At 28.1% G+C, this 18,806-nt stretch overlaps 1 protein-coding gene across 1 annotated transcript in view; it reads right to left on the bottom strand.

Moving 5' to 3' along the window:
- Nucleotides 1-18,806, bottom strand: part of LOC115034134 — a 27,863-nt gene that overhangs the window by 4,802 nt on the left and 4,255 nt on the right. The window lies entirely within an intron of this gene.

Here is an 18,806-nt window from a genome sequence, read left to right as displayed (position 1 = left end):
TTTTTTATTTATAACGTATAGAAATTGAACGTCATAATACGTGAAGATGAGTACATGACGTTCATATATATTATACGTTATATAACAAATATAACATTTAATAACTGGTTAATATTGTACTTAGGATAGTTTTATAATATGTTTACGAGCAGTTTTTGTATTCTTTTTTGTGTATCTATATTATTTTAATTATTATTTGTAAGTAATTTGTCGCTCTCTACCTTCACAAGCATCACTTTTAGAAGGTATATAATCTCTTTGTTTATTATGTAAATTTTATGTTCATGTGATAAATAGATTCTTACTAAAAAAATAAAAAAAAAAATAAAAATGTAAAGACTTTCAACCATTTAGATTGACAAAAAAAAATGTCTGTCTTTTTTCGTTTGCTAAAAAGAGTCATGCGTGAGCTACCATTTACCTATCTATAGCCTATACAAAATGAAAAATCAAGGTGTTTACACCCTCCAATTTACAAGTAATAATCTAAGCATACAGTGAGAAAAATGGACTTAGTTTAATAATCAAAATATTCATTAAGATTATGATAAATGCAAATTTTTTTTATTTTTTATTTAAATATATTCAATCTGTTTACAAAATAAAAAACAATAAGCGATAAGGATAACATAGAAAAATATATACAAATATGAATCACGAAAATAGGAGACCGTTCATTAACAGCACCTCAGATAATTGTAAAGCTTAAAATAAATATTTAATACAAATCAACTTATATAATATTATCTATATTGTGAATGCGAACTTGTCCTTTTAAATTAATAAATAAAATAGTTGTATATAAATCTTAGTACCATATTATTGTATACTAGGCGACCCGTCACAGCTTCGCTCGTGATTGGTTGTTTATTTTTTCTTCGGACCATGATATGTATAAATTTTTATTCAAATTTTATCGTTTAATGTGATCGGCAAGTAAATATACAAAACGGTTAATGGAAACGTATTGAAATGTTTCTACCTAGCGGTATTAATGATAAATATATTTTTATTAAAAATAGCTGACCCCATGCACCTCGTTGCCCGTTAAATGTACCTACTCTATATGACTCAAACTTTGTTCAATTGGTTATTCGGTGTATGGTGTTCAAAACTTATCTTAACTTTTCCGTTGCCCAGAGTAAAAATTCTGATTCACAACATTATATTGGCAGGTAGGCAATCAACCTGTGGTAGATCGTGGACCCCGTGCTGTTTGTACCTACGTAAGTGTATATGATTTAACTCTAAAGTATCAAAGTTATACGAAGTTTGTCGTTTTTACTGAATTCCACCTTCAGTGGATTAATATAATCAATTAATACAAAATCCTAACCTAACCTAACCGTACTAAAATCCAATGAACAAAAAAAAAAAACCAAATTGAACCCTTATTAATTTAATCCCAGAGGTCTAATCTACACACAAACGTTCATTTATATATACCTATAGCTGTCCCACACTGCGTTGCCCGGGCAAAAGTTACTTTAGGTGAAATACATTGGCAATGTTATATTTTGTACGTATAAGTTCAAGGACTCAAAAAGGCTTTAATTATAAATATATTTTAGCTGATCCCGTTCACTTCTTTGCTCGTAAAAATATTATGTACTATCTTTACCTATATAATATATAATTATCATATTATGATTCAAACTTTGTTCAATTGGTTATTCGGTGTATGGTGTTCAAAACTTATCTTCAATTTTCCTTTGCCCGGAATAAAAATTTGGTTATTTGGTATTGTTATTGTATACATTACTTATATTATATGTGCCATGCATTTTAATATTGTTTAAGGGCTCAACCGACTAAATCTTAAAAAATAAAAAATATATATTATAAACAACATTTCCGGCCAAAATTTAATCAACCTACGTTATACTTAAGAGTCAAAAAAGTATTATTTTAACAGAAATTAAAAATTCATAACATATGGTGACCTATATACTACGTACACACAAATGTCTTGAAATGTGGCTGAAACTACAAACGAAAAATTTAAACAGCACTTACAAAATGCGATAGAGAATTAGTTAAATGGACACCGGATTGAATTGTGGGGCCCCAATAAGGTATACAGTTATCAATTTAGTCGGAAGAAGTTAATGAGATATTCATCACAATAATATAATATTAATATTAATTTCTTTTTTTATTATTTACTAACCTACGGCGACATAGGCCATTGGGTGGTTAAATAGTATTTTTTTTTTTAACTGTGGGGAGGTTATGATTGAGAGTTAATACTTCCAGCTGTTAAAGAAATTTTAGAAACGGTTTTACACCATTCAGTCGCACACAGTGTAATCGAAAAGGTCCCATTAAGCAACTAATCGAACTTTCGACTAATGAAACATTGAAATCCAGGTTCAATAGGGTAGTGATCGGCTCACGGAACTTTGGCTTCAAACTAACGTAATTCATCATTATCCTGGACTGTGGACTCTCGTTAAAAAATTTTTAATAGCCTTTTCCTTCCTCATATCTCGTCGAGCGAGGGTTCAGCACTGTAACAGATTTAATTACAAAAAAGAGGAATCGATTCGATATCGTGACAAGAGGAGATTTACGACTTAAGTTAACAAACATCGAACCTCATATCAAAAAACTTGCTAAAAACCACCAAGTTCAACCATCTCATTGATGCCTAGCAATATTTTTTTAAAGAAACTAAAAAATGTGCTTATATTTATATTTTTTTAAATGTTTTGTATAAAAAATAAATGATAAAACATGAGTTATTAGATCATTTAATATTTCTTTTTAAATTTCCCAAATACCCTTAATCATAGAATCCTCACATTGTAGGGGTATGTATGATTAAAAACATATTATAGTTTACGCATAACTAATTGGTATTCGTAGACCGTAATCGATAGAATTTTCGACTCGACGAAATATTATTTTACTCTTTCATCAGAATTTTTTGATAACAGTAAACATATATAGTTTAATTTCACTGCAATATGCAATAATAATATTCAACTTAGTCAATTATACAGATATATATGCAAATATCATCATATGCAGAAATATGCAAGAAAAACTGTTGTGATTATCTCGGAAGGATTGTTATTTGATTCTTCAAATATATTGACTAAAATCCAAATATAAAACTAAAATAATTAAACATAATTCTATACAATTGCATAAAAATCCGCGTTATTATAATAAATTATGATAAAATAATTTATAAAAATACAATTTTTGCTATAGCATTTTAGGGTTCATGATATAAAAATTATTGTTGATTATCAAGCACTTGTAGATATAAAAGAGATGTAGGTACTTTTTATCTTCGTTTATATTCGTATGTAGGTATATTATTATTGTATAATTCTAAATTAGGACCATATAATTGTATGGCTGTTGACGTATCTATTTTTTTTCTGCTCGCTTTAAAAATATGAAAACATTTTTTTATAAATAACCAATATAATATAAAAATATGAAATAGTAAAAAAACTAAAAAGTATTAAATACTATATTATATACTCAGCGGTACCATTATACAAAGGTGGGCAAGTTAATGAAAATAATTAACTCAAGTTAAGTTGAGTTGAGAGGACACAAGATCGATAAGTTAACAGTTAACAAATTATAAATTTAACTCGATAAGTTAACAGTTAATATAGAAAAAAAATATTAACTTAACTCAGTTTAAAAAAAGTTTATCTATTTTTTTTTTTTTAATTAGTATGTAAATCACATAAAGAGTGAATGTGTCTTTCTAGTTTCTAATTTATAAATTATAAAAAACAATTTTATTGAAATTTTATCATAATGTACACTGTTACCATTTTACTTTTACTTTACTATTATTTACTAATTTAAACTATACCCATCTCAAATTAATAATTTGACAAATATATTTTTTTATTTATAACGTATAGAAATTGAACGTCATAATACGTGAAGATGAGTACATGACCTTCATATATATTATACGTTATATAACAAATATAACATTTAATAACTGGTTAATATTGTACTTAGGATAGTTTTATAATATGTTTACGAGCAGTTTTTGTATTCTTTTTTGTGTATCTATATTATTTTAATTATTATTTGTAAGTAATTTGTCGCTCTCTACCTTCACAAGCATCACTTTTAGAAGGTATATAATCTCTTTGTTTATTATGTAAATTTTATGTTCATGTGATAAATAGATTCTTACTAAAAAAATAAAAAAAAAAATAAAAATGTAAAGACTTTCAACCATTTAGATTGACAAAAAAAAAATGTCTGTCTTTTTTCGTTTGCTAAAAAGAGTCATGCGTGAGCTACCATTTACCTATCTATAGCCTATACAAAATGAAAAATCAAGGTGTTTACACCCTCCAATTTACAAGTAATAATCTAAGCATACAGTGAGAAAAATGGACTTAGTTTAATAATCAAAATATTCATTAAGATTATGATAAATGCAAATTTTTTTTATTTTTTATTTAAATATATTCAATCTGTTTACAAAATAAAAAACAATAAGCGATAAGGATAACATAGAAAAATATATACAAATATGAATCACGAAAATAGGAGACCGTTCATTAACAGCACCTCAGATAATTGTAAAGCTTAAAATAAATATTTAATACAAATCAACTTATATAATATTATCTATATTGTGAATGCGAACTTGTCCTTTTAAATTAATAAATAAAATAGTTGTATATAAATCTTAGTACCATATTATTGTATACTAGGCGACCCGTCACAGCTTCGCTCGTGATTGGTTGTTTATTTTTTCTTCGGACCATGATATGTATAAATTTTTATTCAAATTTTATCGTTTAATGTGATCGGCAAGTAAATATACAAAACGGTTAATGGAAACGTATTGAAATGTTTCTACCTAGCGGTATTAATGATAAATATATTTTTATTAAAAATAGCTGACCCCATGCACCTCGTTGCCCGTTAAATGTACCAACTCTATATGACTCAAACTTTGTTCAATTGGTTATTCGGTGTATGGTGTTCAAAACTTATCTTAACTTTTCCGTTGCCCAGAGTAAAAATTCTGATTCACAACATTATATTGGCAGGTAGGCAATCAACCTGTGGTAGATCGTGGACCCCGTGCTGTTTGTACCTACGTAAGTGTATATGATTTAACTCTAAAGTATCAAAGTTATACGAAGTTTGTCGTTTTTACTGAATTCCACCTTCAGTGGATTAATATAATCAATTAATACAAAATCCTAACCTAACCTAACCGTACTAAAATCCAATGAACAAAAAAAAAAAACCCAATTGAACCCTTATTAATTTAATCCCAGAGGTCTAATCTACACACAAACGTTCATTTATATATACCTATAGCTGTCCCACACTGCGTTGCCCGGGCAAAAGTTACTTTAGGTGAAATACATTGGCAATGTTATAACTTGTACGTATAAGTTCAAGGACTCAAAAAGGCTTTAATTATAAATATATTTTAGCTGATCCCGTTCACTTCTTTGCTCGTAAAAATATTATGTACTATCTTTACCTATATAATATATAATTATCATATTATGATTCAAACTTTGTTCAATTGGTTATTCGGTGTATGGTGTTCAAAACTTATCTTCAATTTTCCTTTGCCCGGAATAAAAATTTGGTTATTTGGTATTGTTATTGTATACATTACTTATATTATATGTGCCATGCATTTTAATATTGTTTAAGGGCTCAACCGACTAAATCTTAAAAAATAAAAAATATATATAATAAACAACATTTCCGGCCAAAATTTAATCAACCTACGTTATACTTAAGAGTCAAAAAAGTATTATTTTAACAGAAATTAAAATTCATAACATATGGTGACCTATATACTACGTACACACAAATGTCTTGAAATGTGGCTGAAACTACAAACGAAAAATTTAAACAGCACTTACAAAATGCGATAGAGAATTAGTTAAATGGACACCGGATTGAATTGTGGGGCCCCAATAAGGTATACAGTTATCAATTTAGTCGGAAGAAGTTAATGAAATTTTCATCACAATAATATAATATTAATATTAATTTCTTTTTTCTATTATTTACTAACCTACGGCGACATAGGCCATTGGGTGGTTAAATAGTATTTTTTTTTTAACTGTGGGGAGGTTATGATTGAGAGTTAATACTTCCAGCTGTTAAAGAAATTTTAGAAACGGTTTTACACCATTCAGTCGCACACAGTGTAATCGAAAAGGTCCCATTAAGCAACTAATCGAACTTTCGACTAATGAAACATTGAAATCCAGGTTCAAGGGTAGTGATCGGCTCACGGAGCTTTGGCTTCAAACTAACATAATTCATCATTATCCTGGACTGTGGACTCTCGTTAAAAAATGTTTAATAGCCTTTTCCTTCCTCATATCTCGTCGAGCGAGGGTTCAGCACTGTAACAGAAAAGAGGAATTGTTACAAAAAAGAGGAATCGATTCGATATCGTGACAAGAGGAGATTTACGACTTAAGTTAACAAACATCGAACCTCATATCAAAAAAACTTGCTAAAAACCACCAAGTTCAACCATCTCATTGATGCCTAGCAATATTTTTTGAAAGAAACTAAAAAATGTGCTTATATTTATATTTTTTTAAATGTATTGTATAAAAAATAAATGATAAAACATGAGTTATTAGATCATTTCATATTTCTTTTTAAATTTCCCAAATACCCATAATTATAGAATTCTCACATTGTAGGGGTATGTATGATTAAAAACATATTATAGTTTACGCATAACTAATTGGTATTCGTAGACCGTAATCGATAGAATTTTCGACTCGACGAAATATTATTTTACTCTTTCATCAGAATTTTTTGATAACAGTAAACATATATAGTTTAATTTCACTGCAATATGCAATAATAATATTCAACTTAGTCAATTATACAGATATATATGCAAATATCATCATATGCAGAAATATGCAAGAAAAACTGTTGTGATTATCTCGGAAGGATTGTTATTTGATTCTTCAAAATTATTGACTAAAATCCAAAAATAAACCTAAAATAATTAAACATAATTCTATACAATTGCATTAAAATCCGCGTTATTATAATAAATTATGATAAAATAATTTATAAAAATATAATTTTACTATAACAGTTTAGGGTTCATGATATAAAAATTATTGTTGATTATCAAGCACTAATTTATTGTAGATATAAAAGAGATGTACTTTTCATCTTCGTTCAGTAACAAGTCATAAATGCAACGATAGTTCACTATACGTTAGAATCTCCGTAGGTAAATTATTTTTTATTTTGTCTACCACCTGAGTAATTAATTAGTATGCTAAAGTAAACACGGTGAAAATGCAATGTTTACGATTTCTACATAGTATATTATACTGCTAAATATTTTCCAAGTAATTGCTAGTAATATAACATTAGATAGTTGTATACAGAAAACTAGTCAGAAACATAATAATAATAATAATTATGAACTTTATCGCAACAAAAACATAAATAATACAAAAAAGATTGACATAACATACCATGGGATACATATTGCGGCACCCCTAAAAGCAAACATTGTGCTGGGCAGGGATCGAAACCGTTCCAAATTGTAGAGGTTACGGTTTCGGTTTTTGAGAACGGTTTTCTACATTTTATGGTTTTGGTTCAGGTTCTAAGAACGGTTTTTCAATTTTTTTGGATTTGGTTTCGGTTTCAAAAAAGTTTTTTCAAATGTATCGGCATCAAGAACGGTTTTCGAATTTTGTTTTTTCATTTACCTTATAACTGCAGACTCGATTTTTGCTATCTATTTACTATTAAGGGCTGAGCTTAAAGTCCTAAAATATATCCGCTTTGTAAAATCAGTCTAGGTAGGTACATACGATTTATATGTATCAAATTTACGTTCAGCAGAACTAATATTGTGTTGTTAACTTTAATATGTTATATCTACTTTTGCATTGAACATATTATTACTATGGTTGAGATCATTATTCGTATATATTAATATTTTTAAAATAACATCAAACTATATTACAGTATTAATAATAAATATTTTGTTATGTGATTCATTATGCTTATGATATTTCGACAAAATATTTATTTAAATGGATACTAAAAAAAGAGTATCGGACTATTGAAAATATTGTTATTTAAAAAGTTTTAATGTTAAGATTCAAATATACGTTATAAGATTTGGTGCACACATTTGTAATTCAGGGGATCCTGAGGAGAATGATAACAATGACATAAGCAATTGATGACTGCGGGACGGAGGCTTGACATAGATAAATTGGAATAATAAGATATAGGCAAACATTTTGTAAACAGTTTCAAGGCGGCTCTACAAAGTAAGCAAATAATAGTCGATGGAAATGTTGATGCTGGTTGGGAACAAATTACCAAACTTGAGTAGTATTCCGAATACTTTTTAAATACTTTTGAATACTTTTTACAAGTATTCTGAGTACAGTATTCGGAATACTTTTTTAACATCCAATATTAATTTTAATATAATATTTTATAACTTATAGATTATAGATAGGTGTGTTTATCGAGATTATAATAATGTTCATTTATAAACGCAGAATTGAAAAAGTAATATTTTTGTTATTGAAATTTAAATCTACTAACAAAAAGTATTCCAAATACTTAGGAATATTATTATTATAAAGTATTCGAATACTTTTTTTTTAAGTATTCGGAATATGTATTTGAAATACTTTTTAAAAGTATTCTACCCAAGTCTGTTAGATAGGTCAATAATATTTTGTTGTTTACATAATATGCAATGTACAGTGCTGTAAAACTCAACTGCTCGTGGTAGCTGATAACTGTAATTTGTAGACGGTAATCGATATTGTGGAGTATCGAATTGAAACCAAACTTAACACAAATATAAAATTGACCCACTGGACACCTAATTTAGAGCAAGGCAGTGTCCCATTTTAGATTCTGAGCGGGTCGAGGAATATAGTGGTTTTACAATGGTGTTTATTTTTAAAATTTTTTTTTTATCCTGTATACAAAATGTCTATAAGAAAGAGGCTTCGGTTTCAACATTTCATATCTAACGCTTTGTTTATCACCGTAGCAACGAATAAAAATTTATAATATTATAATATTGTTTAAGGGCTCAACCGACTAAATCTTAAAAAATAAAAAATATATATAATAAACAACATTTCCGGCCAAAATTTAATCAACCTACGTTATACTTAAGAGTCAAAAAAGTATTATTTTAACAGAAATTAAAATTCATAACATATGGTGACCTATATACTACGTACACACAAATGTCTTGAAATGTGGCTGAAACTACAAACGAAAAATTTAAACAGCACTTACAAAATGCGATAGAGAATTAGTTAAATGGACACCGGATTGAATTGTGGGGCCCCAATAAGGTATACAGTTATCAATTTAGTCGGAAGAAGTTAATGAAATTTTCATCACAATAATATAATATTAGTATTAATTTTTTTTTCTATTATTTACTAACCTACGGCGACATAGGCCATTGGGTGGTTAAATAGTATTTTTTTAACTGTGGGGAGGTTATGATTGAGAGTTAATACTTCCAGCTATCAAAGACATTTCAGAAACGGTTTTACACCATTCAGCCGCACACAGTGTAATCAAAAAGGTCCCATTAAGCAACTAATCGAACTCTCGACTAATGAAACATTGAAATCCAGGTTCAATAGGGTAGTGATCGGCTCACGGAACATTGGCTTCAAACTAACATAATTCATCATTATCCTGGACTGTGGACTCTCGTTAAAAAATTTTTAATAGCCTTTTCCTTCCTCATATCTCGTCGAGCGAGGGTTCAGCACTATAACAGATTTAATTACAAAAAAGAGGAATCGATTCGATATCGTGACAAGAGGAGATTTACGACTTAAGTTAACAAACATCGAACCTCATATCAAAAAAACTTGCTAAAAACCACCAAGTTCAACCATCTCATTGATGCCTAGCAATATTTTTTGAAAGAAACTAAAAAATGTGCTTATATTTATATTTTTTTAAATGTATTGTATAAAAAATAAATGATAAAACATGAGTTATTAGATCATTTCATATTTCTTTTTAAATTTCCCAAATACCCATAATTATAGAATTCTCACATTGTAGGGGTATGTATGATTAAAAACATATTATAGTTTACGCATAACTAATTGGTATTCGTAGACCGTAATCGATAGAATTTTCGACTCGACGAAATATTATTTTACTCTTTCATCAGAATTTTTTGATAACAGTAAACATATATAGTTTAATTTCACTGCAATATGCAATAATAATATTCAACTTAGTCAATTATACAGATATATATGCAAATATCATCATATGCAGAAATATGCAAGAAAAACTGTTGTGATTATCTCGGAAGGATTGTTATTTGATTCTTCAAAATTATTGACTAAAATCCAAAAATAAACCTAAAATAATTAAACATAATTCTATACAATTGCATTAAAATCCGCGTTATTATAATAAATTATGATAAAATAATTTATAAAAATATAATTTTACTATAACAGTTTAGGGTTCATGATATAAAAATTATTGTTGATTATCAAGCACTAATTGTAGATATAAAAGAGATGTACTTTTCATCTTCGTTCAGTAACAAGTCATAAATGCAACGATAGTTCACTATACGTTAGAATCTCCGTAGGTAAATTATTTTTTATTTTGTCTACCACCTGAGTAATTAATTAGTATGCTAAAGTAAACACGGTGAAAATGCAATGTTTACGATTTCTACATAGTATATTATACTGCTAAATATTTTCCAAGTAATTGCTAGTAATATAACATTAGATAGTTGTATACAGAAAACTAGTCAGAAACATAATAATAATAATAATAATTATGAACTTTATCGCAACAAAAACATAAATAATACAAAAAAGATTGACATAACATACCATGGGATACATATTGCGGCACCCCTAAAAGCAAACATTGTGCTGGGCAGGGATCGAAACCGTTCCAAATTGTAGAGGTTACGGTTTCGGTTTTTGAGAACGGTTTTCTACATTTTATGGTTTTGGTTCAGGTTCTAAGAACGGTTTTTCAATTTTTTTGGATTTGGTTTCGGTTTCAAAAAAGTTTTTTCAAATGTATCGGCATCAAGAACGGTTTTCGAATTTTGTTTTTTCATTTACCTTATAACTGCAGACTCGATTTTTGCTATCTATTTACTATTAAGGGCTGAGCTTAAAGTCCTAAAATATATCCGCTTTGTAAAATCAGTCTAGGTAGGTACATACGATTTATATGTATCAAATTTACGTTCAGCAGAACTAATATTGTGTTGTTAACTTTAATATGTTATATCTACTTTTGCATTGAACATATTATTACTATGGTTGAGATCATTATTCGTATATATTAATATTTTTAAAATAACATCAAACTATATTACAGTATTAATAATAAATATTTTGTTATGTGATTCATTATGCTTATGATATTTCGACAAAATATTTATTTAAATGGATACTAAAAAAAGAGTATCGGACTATTGAAAATTTTGTTATTTAAAAAGTTTTAATGTTAAGATTCAAATATACGTTATAAGATTTGGTGCACACATTTGTAATTCAGGGGATCCTGAGGAGAATGATAACAATGACATAAGCAATTGATGACTGCGGGACGGAGGCTTGACATAGATAAATTGGAATAATAAGATATAGGCAAACATTTTGTAAACAGTTTCAAGGCGGCTCTACAAAGTAAGCAAATAATAGTCGATGGAAATGTTGATGCTGGTTGGGAACAAATTACCAAACTTGAGTAGTATTCCGAATACTTTTTAAATACTTTTGAATACTTTTTACAAGTATTCTGAGTACAGTATTCGGAATACTTTTTTAACATCCAATATTAATTTTAATATAATATTTTATAACTTATAGATTATAGATAGGTGTGTTTATCGAGATTATAATAATGTTCATTTATAAACGCAGAATTGAAAAAGTAATATTTTTGTTATTGAAATTTAAATCTACTAACAAAAAGTATTCCAAATACTTAGGAATATTATTATTATAAAGTATTCGAATACTTTTTTTTTAAGTATTCGGAATATGTATTTGAAATACTTTTTAAAAGTATTCTACCCAAGTCTGTTAGATAGGTCAATAATATTTTGTTGTTTACATAATATGCAATGTACAGTGCTGTAAAACTCAACTGCTCGTAGTAGCTGATAACTGTAATTTGTAGACGGTAATCGATATTGTGGAGTATCGAATTGAAACCAAACATAACACAAATATAAAATTGACCCACTCGACACCTAATTTAGAGCAAGGCAGTGTCCCATTTTAGATTCTGAGCGGGTCGAGGAATATAGTGGTTTTACAATGGTGTTTATTTTTTAAATTTTTTTTTTATCCTGTATACAAAATGTCTATAAGAAAGAGGCTTCGTTTTCAACATTTCATATCTAACGCTTTGTTTATCACCGTAGCAACGAATAAAAATTTATAATATTATTATATTGTTTAAGGGCTCAACCGACTAAATCTTAAAAAATAAAAAATATATATAATAAACAACATTTCCGGCCAAAATTTAATCAACCACGTTATACTTAAGAGTCAAAAAAGTATTATTTTAACAGAAATTAAAATTCATAACATATGGTGACCTATATACTACGTACACACAAATGTCTTGAAATGTGGCTGAAACTACAAACGAAAAATTTAAACAGCACTTACAAAATGCGATAGAGAATTAGTTAAATGGACACCGGATTGAATTGTGGGGCCCCAATAAGGTATACAGTTATCAATTTAGTCGGAAGAAGTTAATGAAATTTTCATCACAATAATATAATATTAGTATTAATTTTTTTTCTATTATTTACTAACCTACGGCGACATAGGCCATTGGGTGGTTAAATAGTATTTTTTTAACTGTGGGGAGGTTATGATTGAGAGTTAATACTTCCAGCTATCAAAGACATTTCAGAAACGGTTTTACACCATTCAGCCGCACACAGTGTAATCAAAAAGGTCCCATTAAGCAACTAATCGAACTCTCGACTAATGAAACATTGAAATCCAGGTTCAATAGGGTAGTGATCGGCTCACGGAACATTGGCTTCAAACTAACATAATTCATCATTATCCTGGACTGTGGACTCTCGTTAAAAAATTTTTAATAGCCTTTTCCTTCCTCATATCTCGTCGAGCGAGGGTTCAGCACTATAACAGATTTAATTACAAAAAAGAGGAATCGATTCGATATCGTGACAAGAGGAGATTTACGACTTAAGTTAACAAACATCGAACCTCATATCAAAAAAACTTGCTAAAAACCACCAAGTTCAACCATCTCATTGATGCCTAGCAATATTTTTTGAAAGAAACTAAAAAATGTGCTTATATTTATATTTTTTTAAATGTATTGTATAAAAAATAAATGATAAAACATGAGTTATTAGATCATTTCATATTTCTTTTTAAATTTCCCAAATACCCATAATTATAGAATTCTCACATTGTAGGGGTATGTATGATTAAAAACATATTATAGTTTACGCATAACTAATTGGTATTCGTAGACCGTAATCGATAGAATTTTCGACTCGACGAAATATTATTTTACTCTTTCATCAGAATTTTTTGATAACAGTAAACATATATAGTTTAATTTCACTGCAATATGCAATAATAATATTCAACTTAGTCAATTATACAGATATATATGCAAATATCATCATATGCAGAAATATGCAAGAAAAACTGTTGTGATTATCTCGGAAGGATTGTTATTTGATTCTTCAAAATTATTGACTAAAATCCAAAAATAAACCTAAAATAATTAAACATAATTCTATACAATTGCATTAAAATCCGCGTTATTATAATAAATTATGATAAAATAATTTATAAAAATATAATTTTACTATAACAGTTTAGGGTTCATGATATAAAAATTATTGTTGATTATCAAGCACTAATTGTAGATATAAAAGAGATGTACTTTTCATCTTCGTTCAGTAACAAGTCATAAATGCAACGATAGTTCACTATACGTTAGAATCTCCGTAGGTAAATTATTTTTTATTTTGTCTACCACCTGAGTAATTAATTAGTATGCTAAAGTAAACACGGTGAAAATGCAATGTTTACATTTGAGCAGATTTTTTTCAATTTTTTCACTTTGTTCGATCGATTTCTACATAGTATATTATACTGCTAAATATTTTCCAAGTAATTTCTAGTAATATAACATTAGATAGTTGTATACAGAAAACTAGTCAGAAACATAATAATAATAATAATTATGAACTTTATCGCAACAAAAACATAAATAATACAAAAAAGATTGACATAACATACCATGGGATACATATTGCGGCACCCCTAAAAGCAAACATTGTGCTGGGCAGGGATCGAAACCGTTCCAAATTGTAGAGGTTACGGTTTCGGTTTTTGAGAACGGTTTTCTACATTTTATGGTTTTGGTTCAGGTTCTAAGAACGGTTTTTCAATTTTTTTGGATTTGGTTTCGGTTTCAAAAAAGTTTTTTCAAATGTATCGGCATCAAGAACGGTTTTCGAATTTTTTTTTTTCATTTACCTTATAACTGCAGACTCGATTTTTGCTATCTATTTACTATTAAGGGCTGAGCTTAAAGTCCTAAAATATATCCGCTTTGTAAAATCAGTCTAGGTAGGTACATACGATTTATATGTATCAAATTTACGTTCAGCAGAACTAATATTGTGTTGTTAACTTTAATATGTTATATCTACTTTTGCATTGAACATATTATTACTATGGTTGAGATCATTATTCGTATATATTAATATTTTTAAAATAACATCAAACTATATTACAGTATTAATAATAAATATTTTGTTATGTGATTCATTATGCTTATGATATTTCGACAAAATATTTATTTAAATGGATACTAAAAAAAGAGTATCGGACTATTGAAAATATTGTTATTTAAAAAGTTTTAATGTTAAGATTCAAATATACGTTATAAGATTTGGTGCACACATTTGTAATTCAGGGGATCCTGAGGAGAATGATAACAATGACATAAGCAATTGATGACTGCGGGACGGAGGCTTGACATAGATAAATTGGAATAATAAGATATAGGCAAACATTTTGTAAACAGTTTCAAGGCGGCTCTACAAAGTAAGCAAATAATAGTCGATGGAAATGTTGATGCTGGTTGGGAACAAATTACCAAACTTGAGTAGTATTCCGAATACTTTTTACAAGTATTCTGAGTACAGTATTCGGAATACTTTTTTAACATCCAATATTAATTTTAATATAATATTTTATAACTTATAGATTATAGATAGGTGTGTTTATGGAGATTATAATAATGTTCATTTATAAACGCAGAATTGAAAAAGTAATATTTTTGTTATTGAAATTTAAATCTACTAAAAAAAAAATATTCCAAATACTTAGGAATATTATTATTATAAAGTATTCGAATATGTATTTGAAATACTTTTTAAAAGTATTCTACCCAAGTCTGTTAGATAGGTCAATAATATTTTGTTGTTTACATAATATGCAATGTACAGTGCTGTAAAACTCAACTGCTCGTGGTAGCTGATAACTGTAATTTGTAGACGGTAATCGATATTGTGGAGTATCGAATTGAAACCAAACATAACACAAATATAAAATTGACCCACTCGACACCTAATTTAGAGCAAGGCAGTGTCCCATTTTAGATTCTGAGCGGGTCGAGGAATATAGTGGTTTTACAATGGTGTTTATTTTTTAAATTTTTTTTTTATCCTGTATACAAAATGTCTATAAGAAAGAGGCTTCGGTTTCAACATTTCATATCTAACGCTTTGTTTATCACCGTAGCAACGAATAAAAATTTATAATATTATAATATTGTTTAAGGGCTCAACCGACTAAATCTTAAAAAATAAAAAATATATATAATAAACAACATTTCCGGCCAAAATTTAATCAACCTACGTTATACTTAAGAGTCAAAAAAGTATTATTTTAACAGAAATTAAAATTCATAACATATGGTGACCTATATACTACGTACACATAAATGTCTTGAAATGTGGCTGAAACTACAAACGAAAAATTTAAACAGCACTTACAAAATGGGATAGAGAATTAGTTAAATGGACACCGGATTGAATTGTGGGGCCCCAATAAGGTATACAGTTATCAATTTAGTCGGAAGAAGTTAATGAAATTTTCATCACAATAATATAATATTAGTATTAATTTTTTTTTCTATTATTTACTAACCTACGGCGACATAGGCCATTGGGTGGTTAAATAGTATTTTTTTAACTGTGGGGAGGTTATGATTGAGAGTTAATACTTCCAGCTATCAAAGACATTTCAGAAACGGTTTTACACCATTCAGCCGCACACAGTGTAATCAAAAAGGTCCCATTAAGCAACTAATCGAACTCTCGACTAATGAAACATTGAAATCCAGGTTCAATAGGGTAGTGATCGGCTCACGGAACATTGGCTTCAAACTAACATAATTCATCATTATCCTGGACTGTGGACTCTCGTTAAAAAATTTTTAATAGCCTTTTCCTTCCTCATATCTCGTCGAGCGAGGGTTCAGCACTATAACAGATTTAATTACAAAAAAGAGGAATCGATTCGATATCGTGACAAGAGGAGATTTACGACTTAAGTTAACAAACATCGAACCTCATATCAAAAAAACTTGCTAAAAACCACCAAGTTCAACCATCTCATTGATGCCTAGCAATATTTTTTGAAAGAAACTAAAAAATGTGCTTATATTTATATAATTATTAAATGTATTGTATAAAAAATAAATGATAAAACATGAGTTATTAGATCATTTCATATTTCTTTTTAAATTTCCCAAATACCCATAATTATAGAATTCTCACATTGTAGGGGTATGTATGATTAAAAACATATTATAGTTTACGCATAACTAATTGGTATTCGTAGACCGTAATCGATAGAATTTTCGACTCGACGAAATATTATTTTACTCTTTCATCAGAATTTTTTGATAACAGTAAACATATATAGTTTAATTTCACTGCAATATGCAATAATAATATTCAACTTAGTCAATTATACAGATATATATGCAAATATCATCATATGCAGAAATATGCAAGAAAAACTGTTGTGATTATCTCGGAAGGATTGTTATTTGATTCTTCAAAATTATTGACTAAAATCCAAAAATAAACCTAAAATAATTAAACATAATTCTATACAATTGCATTAAAATCCGCGGTTATTATAATATATTATGATAAAATAATTTATAAAAATATAATTTTACTATAACAGTTTAGGGTTCATGATATAAAAATTATTGTTGATTATCAAGCACTAATTGTAGATATAAAAGAGATGTACTTTTCATCTTCGTTCAGTAACAAGTCATAAATGCAACGATAGTTCACTATACGTTAGAATCTCCATAGGTAAATTATTTTTTATTTTGTCTACCACCTGAGTAATTAATTAGTATGCTAAAGTAAACACGGTGAAAATGCAATGTTTACATTTGAGCAGATTTTTTTCAATTTTTTCACTTTGTTCGATCGATTTCTACATAGTATATTATACTGCTAAATATTTTCCAAGTAATTGCTAGTAATATAACATTAGATAGTTGTATACAGAAAACTAGTCAGAAACATAATAATAATAATAATTATGAACTTTATCGCAACAAAAACATAAATAATACAAAAAAGATTGACATAACATACCATGGGATACATATTGCGGCACCCCTAAAAGCAAACATTGTGCTGGGCAGGGATCGAAACCGTTCCAAATTGTAGAGGTTACGGTTTCGGTTTTTGAGAACGGTATTCTACATTTTATGGTTTTGGTTCAGGTCTAAGAACTGTTTTTCAATTTTTTTGGATTTGGTTTCGGTTTCAAAAAAGTTTTTTCAAATGTATCGGCATCAAGAACGGTTTTCGAATTTTTTTTTTTCATTTACCTTATAACTGCAGACTCGATTTTTGATATCTATTTACTATTAAGGGCTGAGCTTAAAGTCCTAAAATATATCCGCTTTGTAAAATCAGTCTAGGTAGGTACATACGATTTATATGTATCAAATTTACGTTCAGCAGAACTAATATTGTGTTGTTAACTTTAATATGTTATATCTACTTTTGCATTGAACATATTATTACTATGGTTGAGATCATTATTCGTTTAAATTAATATTTTTAAAATAACATCAAACTATATTACAGTATTAATAATAAATATTTTGTTATGTGATTCATTATGCATATGATATTTCGACAAAATATTTATTTAAATGGATACTAAAAAAAGAGTATCGGACTATTGAAAATATTGTTATTTAAAAAGTTTTAATGTTAAGATTCAAATATACGTTATAAGATTTGGTGCACACATTTGTAATTCAGGGGATCCTGAGGAGAATGATAACAATGACATAAGCAATTGATGACTGCGGGACGGAGGCTTGACATAGATAAATTGGAATAATAAGATATAGGCAAACATTTTGTAAACAGTTTCAAGGCGGCTCTACAAAGTAAGCAAATAATAGTCGATGGAAATGTTGATGCTGGTTGGGAACAAATTACCAAACTTGAGTAGTATTCCGAATACTTTTTACAAGTATTCTGAGTACAGTATTCGGAATACTTTTTTAACATCCAATATTAATTTTAATATAATATTTTATAACTTATAGATTATAGATAGGTGTGTTTATGGAGATTATAATAATGTTCATTTATAAACGCAGAATTGAAAAAGTAATATTTTTGTTATTGAAATTTAAATCTACTAAAA

This window comes from Acyrthosiphon pisum, chromosome A2 (assembly GCF_005508785.2).
Source record: "Acyrthosiphon pisum isolate AL4f chromosome A2, pea_aphid_22Mar2018_4r6ur, whole genome shotgun sequence".
In the NCBI taxonomy this organism is placed as follows: domain Eukaryota; kingdom Metazoa; phylum Arthropoda; class Insecta; order Hemiptera; family Aphididae; genus Acyrthosiphon; species Acyrthosiphon pisum.
This window is presented reverse-complemented; position numbering and strand designations above follow the sequence as displayed.